Raw genomic sequence first — 21663 nt, forward strand, 5'->3', positions numbered from 1 at the left:
TTGTCTGATTCCCTATAGAAAACTGTCCGAAGGATTCTTAAACTATATGAAGGAAACTTAAAATAGAGTTGCTGTACAACCCCGCAATTCCACTTTTATGTATCTATCCCCAGTACAGAAAAATGTCAGTACAGAAAAATGTCATTCAAAAAGACATATGCACACTATTATTTATTGCAGCACCCTGTACATCAACTAAGATTTGGAATCAACCTAAATGCCCAATAACAGATCAGTGTATCATGTAGATGTGGTATATGTGGTATATGTACACAATGGAATACTATATAGCTGCAAGGAATGATGAGATCCTGTAATATGTTGCAACATGGATGGAAATGAAAGATAATTATGTTTTATGAAGTTATATGAAGCGGAAACAATGTTTCCGCTTATATGTGGTATTTAGAATAACTGGATGAGGCAATGCAATGGTTTAAAGTGGGGATGCCTAGATCACCTTTGGTCCCAAAGTGTACGGAGGAGAAAAGACAGCAAGTGAAGCAGAATAGGGGAGAAGAGAGAGATAAAGAGCAACAGGAGGCACTGGTCAAGGCACATGGGTGGTGTTAAGGAATAGTAGAACTAAATATCCAAATCACTGAGTCAACAACACTGAAATCAAGAGACCCAAAACTTTAATAAACAGACTTAAAAAAGGGCCTGTCAAGATGATAGGCTAAGAGTGGGGGTGGGTAAGAAAGAATCTCAGAACTTTGGTGGAAAGAAGTTAACACTGATGGCAGAATCGATAATGGAACATTCTATGTCTAAAACCCAACTATGAATAACTTGGTAAATTACAGTGCAGTGCTTTAATAAAATAAAATTTGAGGAAAAAAATTAAAACAAATGCACTTTACAAGTTATCAATGTGTCTTTCAGGACTTTACCAATCTTATTTTCACGTATAATATGTATGAACTATTTATTTGTGCTTGATCTTTTTCCTACTGCAGCAATATAGACCAAAAATTGGTGTCACAAATGTTAAGCCAGTTGGTAAGCTCTAATAAAAATTATAACCAGTGCAATTATGAACATGCAATTAACAACAAAATAGTGATTATACATGGACAAAGAGAAGATAATTACATTGTTATATGATAAATACAGCACATCACATTAGTAAGGAAAAGATTGATTTTTTTTTATTTTAACATATTCCATAACATATGTTAAAATAGTCATTTAGGAAATACATTTTCTATAAATATGTCTATGTTTACCTTGTATAGTATGCTTCAATAGATTATATATGGTTTAAATGTGGGAGATACACATCAGAATAATTTTGCAATTTACTCAAAGTTCCTATTACTACTATATTTACTTTAATTCAAAAAAATATTCAAGCTATTTTCTACTTCCACTAGCATGATTTCTTTGAAAGTGTTTCAGTATAGATAAAATATTGCTATTTGCCTTTATTATTTACTTTAGTTGATTGAATAAGCCTCAAAGGATTTTTTGTCCATCAAATCTCCAAGACAGGTATATCTGGTGTTATAAGAATTATCCATGTTTATGCTATTACATTTTAAATCTGAAATTAACATATTTGTGCTTGAAATGCATTTATTACAATAAACATTTTGAAAATTGTACAAAAAAATAATGCTTTAAGAGTGACATGCTATATGATGTGTGACATATTAAATGTGATTTTAATCTACTATGTGGTGTTTTATAAGTACCAAGAAATTAATTCCATCCAGCTATTAAGGCTTGTAAACTTGGGAGTAAAAGAAGTGATTGAATATCTTATTATGGAATTTATTTAAAATACATTCTAACTTATTTGTCATTTTAATTGCATGATTATATCAGTGTGGAATATTATATTATAGAGCATAGTTCAAAAATTTCTTCATGATATTCTCTTATATATTAAATCAATATTTTGATTTCAACTTACTTTTTGTCTAACATTTTCTCTTTAGCTACTACTTATTCTTAATATAGCTAAAAATTTGTGAAAATGCATGTTTCTATATGCCTTTATAATCAAATAGAGCAAGCATCAAGAACGTTTTTTTCTTTTTTATAATTTTTTATTTTAAAAAGTAGTTCACAATATTTGATTATATTCAAACAGCAGTCCCACCACCATTACACCTTCCACCACCATATTTTGGATGTTTCCATCCCAAACCCCAACCCCTGCCCCAAAGCATAACCGAAATAATATATTTCATATTATTTGTTATGAAAAACTGCTGAAAATGCTACAAAAAAGTTTCCTTAGAGGAAAGAGTGTGAAGATTGTTGTATTTCACCAATGGGCCATTAAGCCCTTCTATAAGAGATCACTAACATATTGTTAAAGGTTGAACCTTGTATGCATATCTGTGTGTGTGTGAAATATTTCCCACTAAGATTCGTTGCCTTCTACTTTGAACCCCATCAAATGTGGTGTGGTACTCTCAGAGTATGGGTAGGGTGTGTGATATGAAGTGTCTAGGAATCAGTTCACTCGTGGGTGAGGTTTGGCCCAAGCATGTGAAGAGCAGCTGTGAAGCATGGCAGCAGTTGAGTCCTAGAGGTTTTGGCTGCTGGGGCTGGGTCCCTTGGGGTGGGAGAGTTCTTACCCACACCCTCTGGGGCATGTTTATGACGAGTGTCACGTTATGCTCTCTTCCAGAGAGGCCATTCGACTTTGGATGGTGGCCAGTGACGAGAGATTATCTGGCATATGGGTGTGACTGCTGAGTTGTCGGAGACAGGGGCATAAGGGGGGAGCATTCCCAGTCTCAGTCCCATTGAAGCCAGAAGGAACATGTTTTGATTGTGAAGAATTACTTTAAAAGTGCCAGTCACTGTACATCACAGTGATTCTCTAATAAAAAAAAAATTTTTTTAAGTGCCAGTCATATAACACCCAAGAATAGTAGAAGTAAGTACCAGGAGGTTGACTCCATGGCTTGGAAGCTGGCCCCACATTCTGGGGAGAGGGCAACTCAGATAGAGAAGGGAACATCAAGTAAAATGTGGTTGGAGGCCATGCGGGGGAAGGGTGATTCATCTGAATGTAGACTAGAGACTGAACACAATGGCCACTCAACACCTTTATTGCAAACCATAACACCTAATTAGAGAGAGAGAACAAAAGGGAATACCCTGCCACAGTGGTAGGGTGGGGTGGGGGGAGATGGGATAGGGGGGAGGGAAGGATGCTGGGTTTATTTGTGGTGGAGAATGGGCACTGGTGAAGGGATGGGCTCTTGAACTTTGTATGAGGGAAACATGAGCACAAAAATGTATAAATCTGTAACTGTACCCTCACGGTGATTCACCAATTAAAAAAATTAATTTAAAAAAATGTATGCTGGTGAAAGAAGGGATGGGTGTTGGAATATGAGATGACTGAAACCGAATCATAAACAATTTTGCAACTGTGTAGCTGAAGGTGATTGAATAAAAAGAATTTTTTAAGTTAAAAAAAAACTGTGTAGCTGAAGGTGATTGAATAAAAAAAATTTTGTAAGCTAAAAAAAAAAAGTGCCAGTCATAGTAGAACACAAGCGTAATGTGCCATTTTTTATTGTGTGATGGCAAATTCCAGGGATGGTTAAATTTAAAAGAAAAGTGAATTGCCTTGCTTTTCAATGATAGTTTTTAAATCAACCTATTTGGGTGTAAGATAACTTATACACTCACATAAAAGAGAGATGATGATGATGATGATGATGATGATGATGATGATGATGATGATGATGATGATGATGTCGTCAATGTTACAACTTTAATCTGTAATGCATAGCCAACTCAGGGATAACTGTGGTTAGTACCTGACTAGGCAGTTAACATATGTACCTGCTTATCTACAGAGGATATGTTCCAACACCCCAGTGGATGAATGAAAATACATACAGTACCAAGTCCTACTTTATAGTATTTTTTCTTTTATATACATACCTGTGATAAATTTTAATTTTTTAATTTTATTTTTCATAAAGTTGTTCACATTAATTGATTACATTCAATATTTCAACACCAATCCCACCACCACTCCACCTTCCCACCACCATTATTTTGAATTTTCCCAACTCCACTCAAGCCCGCCCCACAGGCAGATGTTAGGTAGTTTATTTTGTATTGCTTGGTACGAATAGTGTGAGATGTCACATGGCCACAAAAGCAGCTACGAGACCCTGGAATTATAAATTTTTTAATAATTGGGGTTTGAAGACACCACTGCAAAGAGCTGCTTGGTTCTGAGATTCTTTTGTGAGTCTCTTGATCATGGCCATTAATGCACTTAAATGGCATCTGGAGGCCAGGATCCCGAAGGGTTGGGGAGATGGGAAGGAGCAACCCATCCCCATCCCTTGAGGCCTGGAGTTTTCAGTCACTGGTTGCGCATATCTGGGTTTTTCATTGGGTTCCAGAGGCTCATGGCTGATGGGATTCATATGGAGCAGATGCAGGGTTGATGCCTGCTCCTATCTGAGGCATCCCAGTGAAATCAGCCTGGTACGAAGTCAGGAATATCTCTGGGCGAGATGCTTAATTCCGAGATTCATTTGTGGCACCCAGAGAATTTTAATTTTTAAATTAGAGCAGTAATATTCTTATTTACTAATAGTTAACAGCATTAATTAATAATAAAATGAAATTTTTGTATTATCAGCTATCCAATATCCAATATTGCTTCTCCTAATATTGTTCATAGTATTTTCAGATTACAGTAGGCCATGGGTAACTGGAACTGTGGATAAGGGAGACCACTATAAATGATATGTGGGAAAACATTTTTCCTTGATATGCACAATTAGTTCATAGCTGGTTTTCAGTGGTGTTGCTTCCAGTATAATAAATCTTGATGATCCGGGGGCCGGAGCGATAGCACAGCGGGTAGGGCGTTTGCCTTGCACGCGGCCGACCTGGGTTTGATCCCTGGCATCCCATATGGTCCCCCAAGCACGCCAGGAGTAATTCCTGAGTGCAAAGCCAGGAGTAACCCCTGAGCATCGCTGGGTGAGACCCAAAAAAAGCAAAATAAATAAATAAATAAATAAATCTTGATGATCCTATGATCCTTCTTTTGTGGCAATTGACAACTTTGTGTTATATTGACAACTTTGACTTGCTTATGCTTTGAACTATAGTAAACTCTTCCAGAGTATTTTTATTTGTTTCAAATAACAAATCTCTGAGTTTTATTTTCCATATTTCTTTTATAACAATATATTTACTACTATAGCTCCTTCACAAAGGGAGAAGCTCCACAGGGTTTGCTGTTATATGTTTGCAAATTAAATACAATTATTTTTATTGGTTATTGAAATGATCTCTTACTACGTAAGTCTTTGATAAAACTCAATTTCGTTTTTCCCTGAATAGAAATTAGGTGACTTGATTATTAAAATTGCCATGATGAATATATATTTTCCCATTATTATATTTGAAAATAACAACGTGGAGGCCTAAGATTTATGATCTGGAAAAAATATTATTGATACTATTCAGAAATAGTGTGAATTTTGGAATGCAGTGGAACTAATATAGAACTACTGACCTTTACTTTACTAATCATAACTTTAAGCCAGTTCCCTTAGCTACACCAATTAAAAATGAGCATCATAATCCTTAAATTCATGGAGTTGCTATTATGTGGAATATATAAAAATTTAGTGCTGCTTAGAGATAGTTAATAAATGGTAGCAACACATTTTTTTAAACAGTTTGACAGTGACTCCATAATTGATGCAACCTAACATTCATAATTTTGTTGTAGTTCAAGGCAGCCTTCTTTCTTTGAGGTTTTCCCCCAAAGCTTTCTTACTTTCTCCACACAGACTATTTTTGATTTTGCTCTATACTTAGTGTTTCCAAGACATGTCTTCTGCCTTCCCTCAACTTGTTCCTTTCTGTTAGTCTTACATATTATTTGCCCCTTTTTCACCTTTAATGTAGTTTTCTCTGAACTTGTAGTACACCACTCAATGGTTGTTTTTTTCTCTGCTTCTTTTATTCAAATCTTGTTTCTTCAATCGAAGTATTTGCTTAAGGGCAAAGATGTGGAAGTTTTTACTCTTTCTGTGTTGTCCACTATTGTTTGGCTTACTGTCAAAAACAAAAATGATTTTAAAACAGACCCTTTGAGAATGGGGAAGTGATAGCACCAGAGGGTTAGTACAGGAGGCGAGGTGCTTGTTTTGCTGTGGCCAATCCCAGATTGAGCTCCTGCACTATATATGGGCTCCAGAATACGTCTTGATGTGACCAAAAAACATTTTTTTTAAGAGCCCAAAATATAGTAGAGTAGTGCACTTGCCTTGCATGGCAGTCAACCCAGGTTCTATCCCTGGCATTCCATCTGGTTCCCCAAGTCTGCCAGAAGTGATCCCTGAGTTCAATGTCAGAGGTCAGCCTGAAGCACTTCCAGGTGTGGCCCTAAAACCTAAAAAAAGAAAAAGGGACTCAAGAGTACAGTGGGTAGGGCACTAATCTTGCACGCAGACAACCTGGGTTCTCTCTCAAGCATTCCATATGAGCCATAAAGCACCGGCATGAGTAATTCCTAAGTGAAGAGCCAGGAATAACCTCTGAGTAACCTCTGAGCATCTCCCGGTGTACTCCCCCCCACCAAAAAAAAAACGAAAAGAAAGCAACAATATCATAAAATAAAATAAGACTATGTCACATTTTCATGCTTTATTATTGGGAATTGTTATACTACATTATCTACCATAGGGCTTTCTTCCCAATAATCACTAAGAAATAGTTGCTAAGTATGCTTATTTGTAGGAGTTACCCCCTCACTACTCAGTAAGAGGGCTCAGTGTAAAAGAGAAATTGTCTTATGTCAGAAGACCTGGATTCAAATTTTATTACTCATTTGCGTGACTTTAGGCAAATGAAAGTACATTAGATACGAAATTTAAGGTAGAGGGTGATTGAAAAGAGTAGAAAAGCCAATCAAGCAGCTAACCAAAAATTAAAACAGACTTGAGTTCTGAATATTTAAATCTTGATTCTGGAACTAACTGCTTATGTACTCTTGATCAAGTTATGGAATCCCTAGAAGTTCTCATATTTTAATGAGCTTAATGAAATTCAGTCCATAGGGCTACTGGGGTGAAATTGGAGCACATAGGTTGATGCCTGGCATATTGTACGCACATTTTGTGTATTAGATTAATTATTAAATGGACCTTTCTGAAAAAATAAGTAAGTCTCTGTGTACCTACATTGCCTCAGTTGTAAAATAAAGGACTTCAGTAATCCCAAAATATCTTTAAGCACTAATATCCTGTCGGTTCAGAAAAAAATAGATAATTAATAGATAAAGAATGAATATTGTAATGCTCTATGCCAGTTACTTGAGGTAATAGTTAAGTAGTTCAGAGCACTGTAGCACTGTCATCCCTTTGCTCATCGATTTGCTCGAGCGGGCACCAGTAACATCTCCATTGTGAGACTTGTCATTACTGTTTTTGGCATATTGAATACACCATGGGTAGCTTGCCAGGCTCTGCCATGCGGGTGGGATACTCCCGGTAGTTTGCTGGGCTCTCCGAGAAGAGCGGAAGAATCAAACCTGGGTCAGCTGCGTGCAATGCAAACACCCTACCCACTGTGGTATCGATCCAGCCCAGTTCAAAGAAATAGTTACATAATAATAAAGAACAGATATTGTTTTTAAGTTCATTTTATATTCCTAATTTACCTGAAGAAGCTATTTCAGCAAATAAAAGGAAATTGATACGTCTAAATTATATAAGACAGAATTAAAATATATTTTCTTGTTCACCTTATGACTTTACTTTTATAGTCATATATCTAATGGATATCTATGGCATCTCCCCCTTGGGTTTTGACACTCCAGTCTACCCTGTTAGAACTTCTTTATATCACACTCTTAGGAAGATAAAGTACCTCGGTAATAACTTAAAGCAGAGTTGAACCTGTCAAGCTGACAGGCAATTCGCTGGCAGAAAAAGAGCTATATTTTTTAATACATATAATACATATGTCAGGTTTGACTTTTCCTTAATATAATACATGATTAAACCAGTTCTAGCGAATGTAATATTGATTCACTCTATTCTTCAGTACACGGGATTCTGTGTATTGAAAAGTAGTAATTAATTATTGCCAATTTGTTGTTGTTGTTTTATTTAACTTGACTTACACATAGCTGACCAGGATTTGAACCCCTGAGCCCCATGTGATCCTCACAAGACCTGTCAGAGTGATCCCTGAGCTCAGTCAGGTGGGGTCCAAAAATTTTTTGGAAAGGAATTCTTAGTAAGGCATTTCTTTTTTTGCCAATAGTGTATCAATATTAGTTCACTGGTTACAACAAATTGTATTACTCAGTTGTGTGACTTTAAGTGAATGAAAGAACACTAGATATGAAGTTTAAGGTAGAGGGTGATTGAAAAGAGTGGTAAAGCCAATGAAGCAGCTAACCAAAAATTGAAACAGAGTATCATCCTAAGTAAGATAGGAGGAAACTAGAGACTAAGAAAAGTCTGTACTATGTTTGCAGTGCTTCTATAAATCTAAAACTTTTTAAAATAAAATGTTATTTGTACAGACACACCTCCACCAAAAATTAATTTTAAACTAATCCAGTATATACTGTGTCCTCTGCATTTTTTAGCCACTGTTATGTTATTTGTGAGTTCACAATTTTAAAATGTTCTTTGAGAATCTGTTGTATTCCACACATCACTGCAACTTCCTGAGACAAAAGTGAGTCAGACACATTGTCTGCTTCCAAGAGATTGCAGTGTCTGATATAAGGCAGGATACGTGGTATAATCTGAGCAAGTACTGTAAAAGAAATAGAAGTTATGGCCTGTTGTTGGAAATTAGTAGGGATTGTGTATTTCTCAGGGTTGAGAGTGTGGAGGACTGGGAAACTATCAAACTGAACATCAGAAAACTAAACCAAATAAAACCCTATATTTTTTATAACTAGAAGGTCAATAGAGATCTAATGATGCCCAAAAGAAATAGGAATTGAGAACAGTTGTATCCAACACTGTCTAATACAAGTAGAACCAAAAGATTTCTAGTCCCAGTAAGAAATAAATTTAGAATAACAGTTACTATTCTTACATCGAAAACTACCATGTAACAGAAAAAAATATTAAGCATGTCATTTTTCAGGAACAACAAATAAAAAATAAGTGTTTTGTTCTGAATGAAGCACTAGTTTTTACTACAACAGCAAATTTGATTCTGTTCTCATTTGGTCATTTTACCTATGAAGTGCAGATAATTATGTTTAAGTTAGAAATGAGCTTCTAATAGAAAACTTAGAGAAGATTCAGAGGGGAGAAAAACATGAAATCGTAATAAAAGCCATTTAAAAGCCATAAAATTGCTTTGTACCAAAAAAAGATATTTACCTCAATGAGTTTTCAGTAACTAAAAGACTTTTATCAGGAAGGACTGACATATTTTTTGGTAGAAGTAGAGGAAGAACTCTTAAGTGTTACATAGCCAAATTAACAAAAGAAAAATATTTCTAGTTTAAAAAAATTAAGCAAATACATTAAGGTTAGTAATTGGTGAGATTGTCGCCTTTTATTTAGGAAGATGTCCTACCATTTGTGTAGGTGTAAAAGCAGAAAGAATTGTTTACAACTATTTAGGCAAATAGTGGACTCAGTTTGAAAACTGTATTAGATATTAACAATGTACTAGTAGGTATATGAGATATCAATGACTGTTTTGTGATCCTGACACATAAATATGAGTTACTTTTGGATTTGGTTTCCAGTGGAAAATTAAATCCATCAAAGCAAAGAAGAATCCCAGCTGGCATAAGCACTTGACAGATTCAAAAGAAGATAGGATTTTTTTCTGTAATATATTCCATTTTCAACCTTTTGTTTCAGCTTTAACATTTCTATCCCTTGAAATGCTACTCCAGCCAGTCCACCTGCATCAAATAAATAATGGCTTTTTAGAAGTAGTAGCAATTTTTCTGTATGTAGATAATAAGAGTGTCCATCTTCTGAATTAATTTATTTTCTTTAGAAACAAACTACTCTTACTTTTTTATTTAAACTAATTACTGTGTGCTTTCAGAGCTCTGCTTTTCACTTAATACATATATTGTAGTCACACTGTGTCCTTAGTATTTGTTTCAGTTTATAAAGAATACAATTAGCCTTTTTTAATGCTTAGTTCAGTCACAATTATAGCTCCCCTAATGGTTAGGGATTGGTCTTTCCAAGGCTGAGAAAGTGTTTTTAATTATTCATTCTTTGGTTTGTTTCTTACAGCAGCCTCAGCTGTGCTTTATTATTCAAAGGTTAATGCAAACTGAGAAGTGGGTAAATTAAATCTGCTTGGCAGCCCCTATGTATTAGCAGACACTGGAAGATGAGGATGGGCAGTGTAAATTATTTCCTCTGTTGCAACATTGCCAAGAGTAAAAACCACTAAATCCCTCAAAGATAGCCTGCATTGACAGGCATTATTAAGGGATACTACAAATTGGTGGTTCTTAAATAGCAGATCCTCTGTAAAATCTGTGTTTGTTTTGCTTACAAAAGAGAGAAAAGGCAGTGGTTGTAGTTGAATCTAAAAGGTAATAATAACCAAAGTAGAAAATTGGTCTAGGTACCATAACTAAAGAACTTTGTATAATATTAAATCACCAAATTGAATTCTAGAAGTCAACTTCCATAAATGTTTTACAAGGGCATACTGCAAAATTTCACAAGTGAGGGCATAATGCACTATCTTTAAACAACTAAACAGTATAAAAGTACTCCACCCCTGTGAACATTGTGAGTATCCGAACATTTCTAGACCCTTTTCTCCTTTTTAAAATTGTATATAATTGTGTCAAGGACATAGCTCAAACAGTAGAGCACATACCTTGCATATTCCGCATATTGGAGAGGCTGGGTTTAATTTATGCCCTCTGCCCCTAGCACCTCCATGTGTGGTCCCAACAACACCAGCAATTTATGTTCTTTGTAGCTGTTGAAACTTTGATTTTATAGTTTCTTAGGATGACTGATAGAATTTCTAGCACAGGTCTCAGTGGCACATGAGCACCCAAGTCAGGAGTAACCCCTGAGTGAACCCCTAGATGTGAACAGAGAGAGAGAGAGAGAGAGAGAGAAGAAATCCTAGCACAAATGGTGTGGTGGTTGAGTGAGTACTCAGTAGATTTTGTAATTACACTACATGTCAAATGGTAGCTCCTTAGTCTATTTGATTACCATTTCTCTCTTCTGCCACATTTTTCAGTGTGTCTGAGTAGTTAAAAAACTCTCCTCCAGGGCCCAAGAGATAGTACGGTGGGAAGGGTGCTTGCCTTTCACATTGTGAACCTGGGTTCAATCCCCAGTACTTCAAAGCTCTCCGCCAATGGCTGGGAGACTCACGATGTTTAAGGGAACCTGGAGGTCCCCCAGTCATTGTGGCTACACACTGCAGTGTCGGAGAAGCATTGCATCCTCGGTGCCCTGCATGAATCACTTCTTCCATTAGGCAAAAATCATTGGCAGAGAGTCCGCACGCCACTTGAGCACTGCTTGAGAACACCATCCACCCCCACCATACTCTAATGGTTATGGCACTTCTGTGCAAAGCTCCCAGCTATAGTGTATACCTTCTCTAGCCATACTTTATACCTTCTCTATGGAACAGAGAAGATAGACCTATGCTGGTGTCCTATTCTTATTCCTCTTGACCATAAACCCACCTCTCTCCTGACTTTCGCAGATAGGCCAAAATGAAGAAAGAAGAGTATAGAAAAATCTTTGCATATCATTGTAAAATCTGTGTTTGTTTTTGAAACAGCATCTAATTGTTTTATTTCATGAAGACACTGAAAGGTATTAAGAAATCCAAGTTTAGGGGCCAGAGAGATAATATAATAGGTAGAGCTCTTGCCTTGCATGAGTGCTACCTGGATTCTATCTCCGGCACCCCATATGGTCCCTTGAGCCCTGATAGGACTGGTTCCTGAGCACAGAGCCAGGAGTAAGCCCTGAGCATAGAGCCAGGAGTAAGCCCTGAGCATCACCAGGTGTGGCCCCAAAATTTAAAAACAGAAGAAAGGAGAAGGAGGAAGAGGAAGAGGGAGGAGGAGGATAATCCAGGTTCATAGAGCAAGATAAACAAGTATTTTGTGCTGGATTGTTATTTACAGAGTCTCTTTTTGCTACCTAGCACATTTCTTATCCCACAGGACTGACATTTAGCCTTTTCCTAAACATGGGAGTAGGGAGAATATCTCTTATTTTATTATTTGTTTTTATCAAAGTGGCGATGTGTGTACCATAAAAGTGAAAGGATGAGTTTTTAAACCACTTTACAACACATACGGGAATTTTGGTCTGATGCTGTCTCAGAAGGACAATAAGAAATTACAATTATTTTTTCATTGAATTAGAAACTGTGAGAGGTGAGACTTGCCAAAACCATTTGTCGTTTGTTTCACGTGCTCAGTATTTAATAGGAGGCATGGGGAACAGAGAAAAGCATTAAGAGACACAAAGTGTCATCCAGCCAGTGTAGAAAAGAGAAATTATAGCCCCTAAAGAAAGAAACTTTCTGGTTTACTTTTGTGTCTAGGGGTACAGGGAATAATAAGCTTTTTGACCTTGAGTCTTACTACTAATTAATTTTTTGTTATTTACTACTTAGGCTAGAGAGAAGTGTCAGGGGTACAAGGGAAAATCAGATGGATTGCAGGATATCACAGGCAACGCTTTTTGACATAAAATTAGCACTTCTATTTTAAAAAATTGTTCCATCACTTTCCAACACTAAAATCAACATGTATGCAGAGCTAATAAAAGCATACTGGGTGTGCAGAGATACAAGTTAACATGCTTGCCTTGCATGTAGCCTACCTGGATTCAATTCGTAACAGCATAGATTGTCTCCTGAGAAGTAATCCTTGAGCACAGAGCCAGGAATAAGCCCTAAGCAGGGTCTCTTTTGGCCCCCAAAAATAGACAAATAAAAAAGCATACTGTTCTAAAAATAGATAATTGCCCCTAAAATCTTGTCCATTTTAAATTTCAAAGAGGATCTTTTGCCTTGATGCTCTATAAAGATTGAAAACTGACAGTATTTGGAATGATACCTGAAAACTTAACATTTTGTCCTCTATAATTATATTGTAACATTTTTGGAAGCTGAAATAAATGGATGGACATGGAGAGTATCATGCTGAGTGAAGTGAATCAGAAAGTGAGGGACAGATACAGAATGACTGCATTCATCTGTGGTATGTAAAAATAAATATAGTAGAAAGCTAATATCAAAGGCCAGGGAAAACAGTTGCAAGGAGGACTTGTTATGGTTGGAATCTACCACAAGTGTGTGTGGGGCAGAGGACAGGTAAGATAAAGAAGGGACTAGTATGACAATAATAGTTGAAAATGATCAATGATCATGCTGGACAAGAACTGAGTGTTAAAAGCAGGTAAAGGGACATACATAATAACCTTTCAATATCTGTATGGCAAACCATAATGCCCAAAAGGGGAGGAAGAGGAATTGAAGGAGGGAGAGACAGAGACAGAGACAGAGAGGGAGGGATGGGGAAAAGGGAGAGGGAAAGTAGAGTTGTGCCTGCCATAGAAGCAGGCTGGTGGGGGGCAGCTGGAGGGATAGCATAGCAGGTAGGGTGTTTGCCTTGCACGCGGCCAACCCAGGTTCGATTCCCAGCATCCCATATGGTCCCCTGAGCACCGCCAGGAGTGATTCCTGAGTGCAGAGCCAGGAGTAACCCCTGAGCATCGCCAGGTATGACCTAAAAAGTAAAAAAAAAAAGAAGCAGGCTGGTGGGGTGGAGGTGGGGGTGATTAGAGGGAAACTGGTGCTGGGAAATGTACACTGGTGGAGGATGGGTGTTGGAACACTGTATGACTGAAACCTAATTATGAATGGCTTTGTAAGGTTCTTTCTCACAGTGATTCAATTAAAAAAAAAAAACCTTTAAAAAATGGTAGGCTTGCTTAAGGAAAGGGGAAGGCTTGAGAAAAGAAAACAATTTGGTAACTAAAATTGAAATGACTGTTTACCAAGCCTCTGAGTCTGGTACTAGAAACATGACCAGGATGAAAAGATAAGAGAAAACCCAGATGTTAATCTTGATCTCTGATCCTCCTGTCTGAAGCAGAGTTATTTATCATAATGGTAACCACGCAGCTTTTTCTTTTGAGTCTTCATCTCTACATTGGTAGCATATGTGATATAATAAAAGTGTTTCCTTAGTTTTTGGAGGGTTTTCTTCTGAAAATATGGTCTTAGCAGCGCAGTTCACTTTATCAAACTTTAATTTTGTTACTTTTGAAATAAAATCTTTGAAAAGTGGTGATCTGTGAATAAGGAAACTTTTTTCTCAGAATATTTCTTCATTTTGCTTCACAAAGAACAGCAAAGAAGCACTGCTGAAGTACTTTTTTCCTAAAAAGCAGGCTATGCTGAAAAGGGAAAAAGTACAAAATTAAGAAAAACTTGAGTATCTTTTTGCTAGACCTCTTTCAGCTAAGTATTAAATTCTACAATTTTATATTTTAAGTAATTCTGATTGATTTCATGTCCTATTATCAAACTCTGTGAAGTCCAGTTCAGTTCTAAGGCATGCTTCTATATGGAAGATTGAACTAAATGTCCAAAATCTTTATTATTGTAACCTTATTTCCAGCAATCTACTTATATAAAATAAGATTTCTTTTAATTTTTACTAACTTTATTTTATAAAAGTGAATTTGTTCTATAAAATGTGGCATAAGCTGGGAAGATAGCTCAAGCGTTGGAGAGACCACCAAAGAAATTATCTATTATCCCTGATGAACCTGTATAGGTGCAGAGATTCTCAATAAAATATTAGCTGGCTGCATCCAACAATATGTCAAAAGATTATACTCCATAAATAAGATAAGAAAAAGTAAAAATCAAATGATCATAACAGTAGATGCAGAGAAAACATTTGACAGAATCCAACACCCATTTATAATTTTAAAAGCTTAATAAAATGGGGCTAAAGGAACTTTCCTCAACATAGTTAGAACTGGCCATTTACCACAAGCACACATCAAACATCATACTCAGTGGTGAAAAAAAGAAGTAGGTGGTCAGAGCATCCAATCAGGATATGAGGTTAAACTTTCGCTATAACCAAATGATATAGTACTAGACTTAGGAAATCAACAATTCCCACAAAAAAGTTTCTGGAAACAGCAGACGTGTACAGTAAGATGACAGCCTACAAAATAAGCGCACAGAAATCCATGGCCTTTCTATGTGCAAATAATGAGATAGAAAAGAAGGAAAAAATGTTTATTTTAATGTAACTTGATACAATTCTAGAGTTGAAATTTATTTGATAAATTATTGTATATGGTGTTAAGACCTTGTCTAAGACCAGTTCTAACTAAGCTGAGTTTTCTGAGTTATTATTTTTATTTGCTGAGTTTAGTTGGCTTCTTCATTACTTTTCCATCTAAGTTGATGAGCTCCTCCTAGAGTTTCAGTACTAAGGAGGTAGGAGGTGTCACATGGCAGTGTATACAGTCATGTAGTCCAGACTTCAGGATCTATGGTATGGGCCAATGAGTTGACATAGCAGCAAATATGGGAGCTGGGCATGGCTGCCAGAGCTTCTGAGAAGACACCAGAGTTCTCAGCCAGAACACTGGGGTACCTGAAATTATTTGCAATTTGGCATCTCTGCAGAATGAAGCAGTGGAGTTGAAATCTTGGTGTGGCTGCAATGATAGGATATGGGTACTCGGCCTGCACACCTCCTAAGGACATCTCAGAATTTTTAGCTGATGCTTCGTGAATTTTAGCTGCTTGACTTGCATCTCCTCAGGGATTTAGGCGGAAATCAGTAGAGGATCCATGGGTGAATCAACATGGTGGTGGTTCACATCAAAAAGAACAAGAATAGCCAGTTCTGGCGCAGATGTGGGGAGAAAGGACTCTCTTTCATTTTTGGTGGGAATGCCGACTGGTCCAGCCTTTTTGGAAAACAATATTGGCATTCCTTAAAAAACTAGAAATTGAGCTTCCATATGACCCCTCAATACCACTTCTGAAAATATATCCTGAGGGTGCAAAAAAGCACAGTAGAAATGACATCTGCACCTGTATATTCATTGCAGCACTGTTCACAATAGCCAGAATTTGGAAACAACCCGAATTCCTGAGAACAGATGACTGGTTAAAGAAACTTTGGTACATCTACACAATGGAATACTCTGCAGCTGTTAGGAAAGATAAAGTCATAAAATTTGCTTATAAGTGGATGGACATGGAGAGTATCATGCTAAGTGAAATGAGTCTGAAAGAGAGGGATAGACACAGAAGGACTGCACTCATTTGTGGCCTATGGAATAACATGAGACTGACACCCAAGGACCATAGAGACAGGGCCAGGAATATTGCTCCATGGTTGGAATCCTGCCTTATGAGCTGGGAGAGAAGGCAGCTGGAATAGAAAAGGAATCACTAAGTCAGAGATGGTTGGAGGGATAGTTCAGGATGGGAGATGTGTGATGAAAGTAGATAAAGGACCAAACATTATAATCTCTCAGTATCTGTATTGCAAACCATAATGCCCAAAAGTAGAGAGCATGTATGGGGGAAATTGTCTGCCATAGAGGCAGGGGGAGGGGCAGGATGGGGCTCCAGGGGAATACTGGGGACATTGTTGGTAGAAAATGTGCACTGGTGGAGGGATGGGTATTCAATCATTGTATTACTGAAACTCAAACATGAAAACTTTGTAATTGTATCTCATGGTGATTCAATTAAAAATAGCATTGTAGCACTGTTGTCCTATTGTTTAATTCACTCAAGCAGGGATCAGTAACATCTCCATTGTGAGTCTTGTTACTGTTTTTGGCATATCGAATATGCTACAAGTAGCTTGCCAGGCTCACTGTGCGGGCAGGATACTCTCAGTAGCTTTCTGGGCTCTCCAAGATGGATGGAGGAATCAAACCAGGGTCGACCATATTGGCAGCATGCAAGGCAAACAGCCTACCTGTTGTGCTATGGCTCCAGTCCAAAAAAAAAATAGATGAAACACTTAATGGCGTTGGATCTAGTGATGCCTTCAATGACTCAATGCCACTGGCCAACCAAATGGAAACTGTAAAAAACTAAAAAATGCTGAGGGGCGAGTGCACTCGCGGGCTCTCTGGGCGGCTCTGTCTCACCACCCGCATTCGGTGCTCTGGAACCGCAGTGTGTGGACTGGATCGGGACGGCCGGTGGTCAAGGACAGGCAAAGGAAGAACGAGGACCAAGCTGGTTGCTGATTAGTTACCGTTTATTCAATCTTCAAACTTTCCCATCTCCCGCACTCCCAGCTCCGGCCTCTCTCTGGATCTACTGCTCAACTGCTGCCTCTCTCTGGCTTCTCTCCTCCTCCTTGTCTCTCCCACCTTGCCCTCTAGGCTACACCCAGCCAGGTAGCCAAATCAACATAAGAAAGCCCTTCCTGAGGGCAGGGCACTCCAAAGCCCTTCCTCACTCTTAAGGTTTTTTTCTTTTCCTTAGTCCAGGAACTTATTAACATCTTAATACTAGTTATTTTTGTATGGACATAGCAAGGGATACATTGAGGCTTGCAAGGCAGCTCTCCTGGCAACATCTTGCCACAGGCTCAGACCACAGCACTCAGGCCAGATTAATCATTCCTCACCCTAGCAGGGTCCAAATCTAGTATCACTGTTTGGATCATGACAGCATTTGTCCATGATCAAACTCTTAACTTACAGTTAAGCATTAGGCACTTTGGCCAGGCCCATCTCGATGCCAGGGTAGCACACAACTCACCGCTTGCCCTGGGTCCTTCTGGTCCCACGTTGAGACCCTGCTTTGGGGATGCTAGGAAGTAAGGGCAGCTGAGGCTTAGGTCAAGAGAACAGATGCCCTGGAGGAAAATATCATGTAGAGTCAAATGACTCCCAGGTTACAAAAGCATAACATTTCTTAAGTCTTCCTGTGTCCATACAAAAAGGACTTGCTCTGAATAAACTATGCAAAGGACTCAAGGAGAAGAGAAAAACATTATTTACAAGTCAACAGAACACTAAGAAAGAAGCTACAAATAAACAAAGAGGAATAGGAGCACTGTAATGGGAGTAACCAAATAAACCTAAACTACGTGAGGCTATGTTATCCTACAGGAAACAAGTGGAGCTACATCAAAGTAAAGAGATTCTGCATCATAAAGGAGACACTTAACAGAATGAAAAGTCAACTAACAAACTGGGAGAGAATATTTACCCACCACTCATCTCTAAAGCGTTGATATTTAAGAAATGTGAAGTGTTTCTTACAAAGTAATACTTTGTAAGAAAAAGCAACCAACCCCATCAAAAATTGTGTGGGGGAGGGTGGGAGGGCATGGCAGAGGTGGATGGGGAGCTGAACATAAATTTTGCTCAAAGAAGATATACAGATAGTAAAAGGGTTTATGAAAAAAGTGCTGTGCAATACTTTATCATCAGGGAATTGCAGATCAGAACAATAATGAGATATTTCACACCAGTGAGACTGGAATATATCACAAAGAACAGCTTATCCAGTATTGGCAGGGGAAGCGGAGAAACTGGTGGAGAGACTCATTCATTGCTGTTAGGAATGTCCATTGGTCCAAACTTTTTGGGAAACTATATGGACACTTCTCAGAAGCACTAGAAATTTGAACCCAGTAATTCCAGTTATTGGAATCTATTCCAAGGACACAAGAACTATTCAGAAAAGACAGTTGAATACCTGTGCTCATTGCAGCTCTATTCACACTAGCCAAATTTGGAAACAACCCAAGTGTCTGGAGTAGATGGCTGGATTCAGAAAATATGGTACATATACACAATGGAATACTATACAACTTAAGAATAGAAGTCATACGTGCAGTTGGAAAGTTGTTCAGGGAAGTAGTGATTAGAACAGTCCTGACTGACCTCAAGAATAACGATTAACAATACCAGCTAAACAGTTGAAAAAAACAGTTTGCTCTGAGGAACAGGAGTGGGGTTGAGGAACAGTATGGCAGATATTTTTGTGTGTCACTGTCACTGTCACTGTCATCCCGTTGCTCATTGATTTGTTTGAGCGGGCACCAGTAACGTCTCTCATTGAGAGACTTATTGTTGCTGTTTTTGGCATATCCAATACGCCACGGGTAGCTTTCGAGACTCTGCCTCGCGGGCTCAATACTCTCTGTAGCTTGCTGGGCTCTCCAAGAGGGGCGGAAGAGTCGAACTCGGGTCGGCCATGTGAAAGGCGAACGCCCAACCGCTGTGCTATCACTCCAGCCCTATTTTTGTGTGTGTAATAGTAAATTTTTTAAAAAAAAATAGAATAGAAGTCATGCAAATTTGCTGCTGTGAAGATATATCTAGAGAGTATCAGGCTTAATGAAGTTAGGAGAGGACAAAGAATGATATCAAGTGCAGAATATAAACAATTACAGTAAGAGAGCAACAAATACCCAAAGACAACAGAAACTGAGACTGGTACCCAAAGACAACCAAATCTTCAGTAGAAAGCCTGCCACAACAGGTGGGGCGTTGTGGAGGGAAGGCTCACTGGGAGTGGAGTGGAGGGAAGCCAACATAGCTTGGGAAAGTGCTACTGGGATATTTTCTTCACGAAACCCTACTATTAATAGTTTTGTGAATCAGAGTGCCCCAAATAAAATTATAGTAATAATAAAAATTTACCATTCTTGGAAGATCATCTTAAAATTTTTCAAATGCCCTAACACTTTATATTTGGGATATATATCTGTGCTCATTGTTTAATAACTATGTACCCTTCTTTGTAATTTTAAACTAAATTTCTTCATCTACCTTGAAGTAATGTGACTATAAACCTGTAATTTATTTTTAAACTCTTCCTTCTGATAAACTTATCTATTCATTTTGGGTCTAATTATAGCTCAGGGCATAACCATATGAATTATTCATCTCTGAGTGATCTTGTCTAACAACATGGAGCTGTTGTTATTGCCCAAGCTTTCTTGTTATCTGGCTGAATACATTTCTGTCTGTACTTCACAGACAACTTTAAGAGAGGGATATTTATGGGCAGAAATATTATTTTTGATTACCTTACCACTCCTTAGTGTGTTGCAGCAATTTTCAATAAGCTTATTTGATTTCATTTGTATTTCATCCATTTCTAATGAGAAAAATCAAACTCTAGAGATAAAAATTAACTGGTCTTTATTCCCATCTGCAAACCTGTTTCCTCTCTCTCACCTATCCCCCCCCTTTCCTTTTTTCTTGCTCACGTGCACTCATTAACTTAGATGTAACTTTTCAGTTCATTTCTTAAAAGACTTTGGGGATGATATGTATTCATAAGCAGTATTAAATATTTTATGCTTCTAATTTAAACAATACTATCTCACTGCACGTAGTGCAACTTACTGTTCTTATATAGCATTTTGGTATATTCTCTTTTTTGGTATCCCTTTTCTTAATTTAAAATTTTGATATATTAGAATATAACTAACACATAAGTTAGAAACCTATAATTAAATAGGAGACTTATTAATCTACTGTGATACTAAAAGGTAGGACATCACCAGGAGTATTAAAAGCTTTTTGTGCTACTCCACTCTCTGCTCTGACCCAGGAAAATCCTCTTTGGATCTGTATTCACATTAGTTCTCCTGCATACCAGTTACATAAATATATCTCAACAACAGATTTTCTGTTTTTTAGATAAATTTTGTTTTGTTTGGGGACCACATTAAGCTGGGCTTAGGGCTTACTCCTGGCTCTGTGCTCCAGAGTTACGCCTGGTGGTGTTTAGGAATCCAGATGGGATGCCAGGAATTGAACCCAGGTTGGTTGCAAGCACCTTGTCCGCTATCCTATCTCTCCAGTGTTAGACTTAATTTTGTAGAAATATATCACACTACATATATTTCTTTAAGGCTTCTGGTTTTTTTTTATATTTATTATGATGTTTTTAAGATGCATCCATAGTAATCCATACATTTTCATTGCTGTGTGGCAGTTCTTTGAGTTATCCACTCTTAATGGACATTTGTGTTATTTTCAATTGTACATTCTATTTTTAAAGAACGCTGTTTTAAAGGCCAGAGAGATAGTAAGCCCTTCAAGATGTGGCCCAAAACAAAACAAAATAAAAATGATATTGTACATATAACTATAGAATGTTAATATACCTTTTATTTGAGACTGGAAACTAAAATATTTGTCCAATCCTTTATGTTAAAATATTCTTTTGCTTGGACTGGAAAGATAGCAATGTGGGTAAGGCTTCATACTGCTGAACCGGACAGCAATCCCACCGGCAGCAAATGAGGGTTTCATTTTTTTTTCTCTCTTTCTTTTTGGGTAACATCCGGCGATGTTCAGGAGTTACTCCTGGCTCATGCACTCAAGAGTTACTCTTGGCGGTGCTGGGGAACCACATGGGATGCTGGGACTCGAACCCGGTTGGCCACGTGCAAAGCAAACTCCCTACCTGCTGTGCTATCACTCTAGCCCCAAAGGTTCCATTTTTACTGTGTCCTCACAAACTCTGATTGTTCCAGTCCTTTTTATATATTCTGTTCTCATTGGTGTGAGATGATATCTCTTCATTTTCATTTGCATGTCCCTGATAATAGTGACTATGAACACTTTCATATGCCTACGGCCATCTGTATGTCTCCTTCAGGAA

General features: G+C 37.7%; 1 protein-coding gene across 2 annotated transcripts in view; it reads left to right on the forward strand.

Annotated features, from left to right (window-relative positions):
- Positions 1 to 21663, forward strand: part of LOC101547392 (ubiquitin-conjugating enzyme E2 E2) — a 327908-nt gene that overhangs the window by 243061 nt on the left and 63184 nt on the right. The gene's annotated exons all lie outside the window — the stretch shown is intronic.

Source organism: Sorex araneus, chromosome 4, assembly GCF_027595985.1.
Source record: "Sorex araneus isolate mSorAra2 chromosome 4, mSorAra2.pri, whole genome shotgun sequence".
NCBI classification, from domain to species: Eukaryota; Metazoa; Chordata; class Mammalia; order Eulipotyphla; family Soricidae; genus Sorex; species Sorex araneus.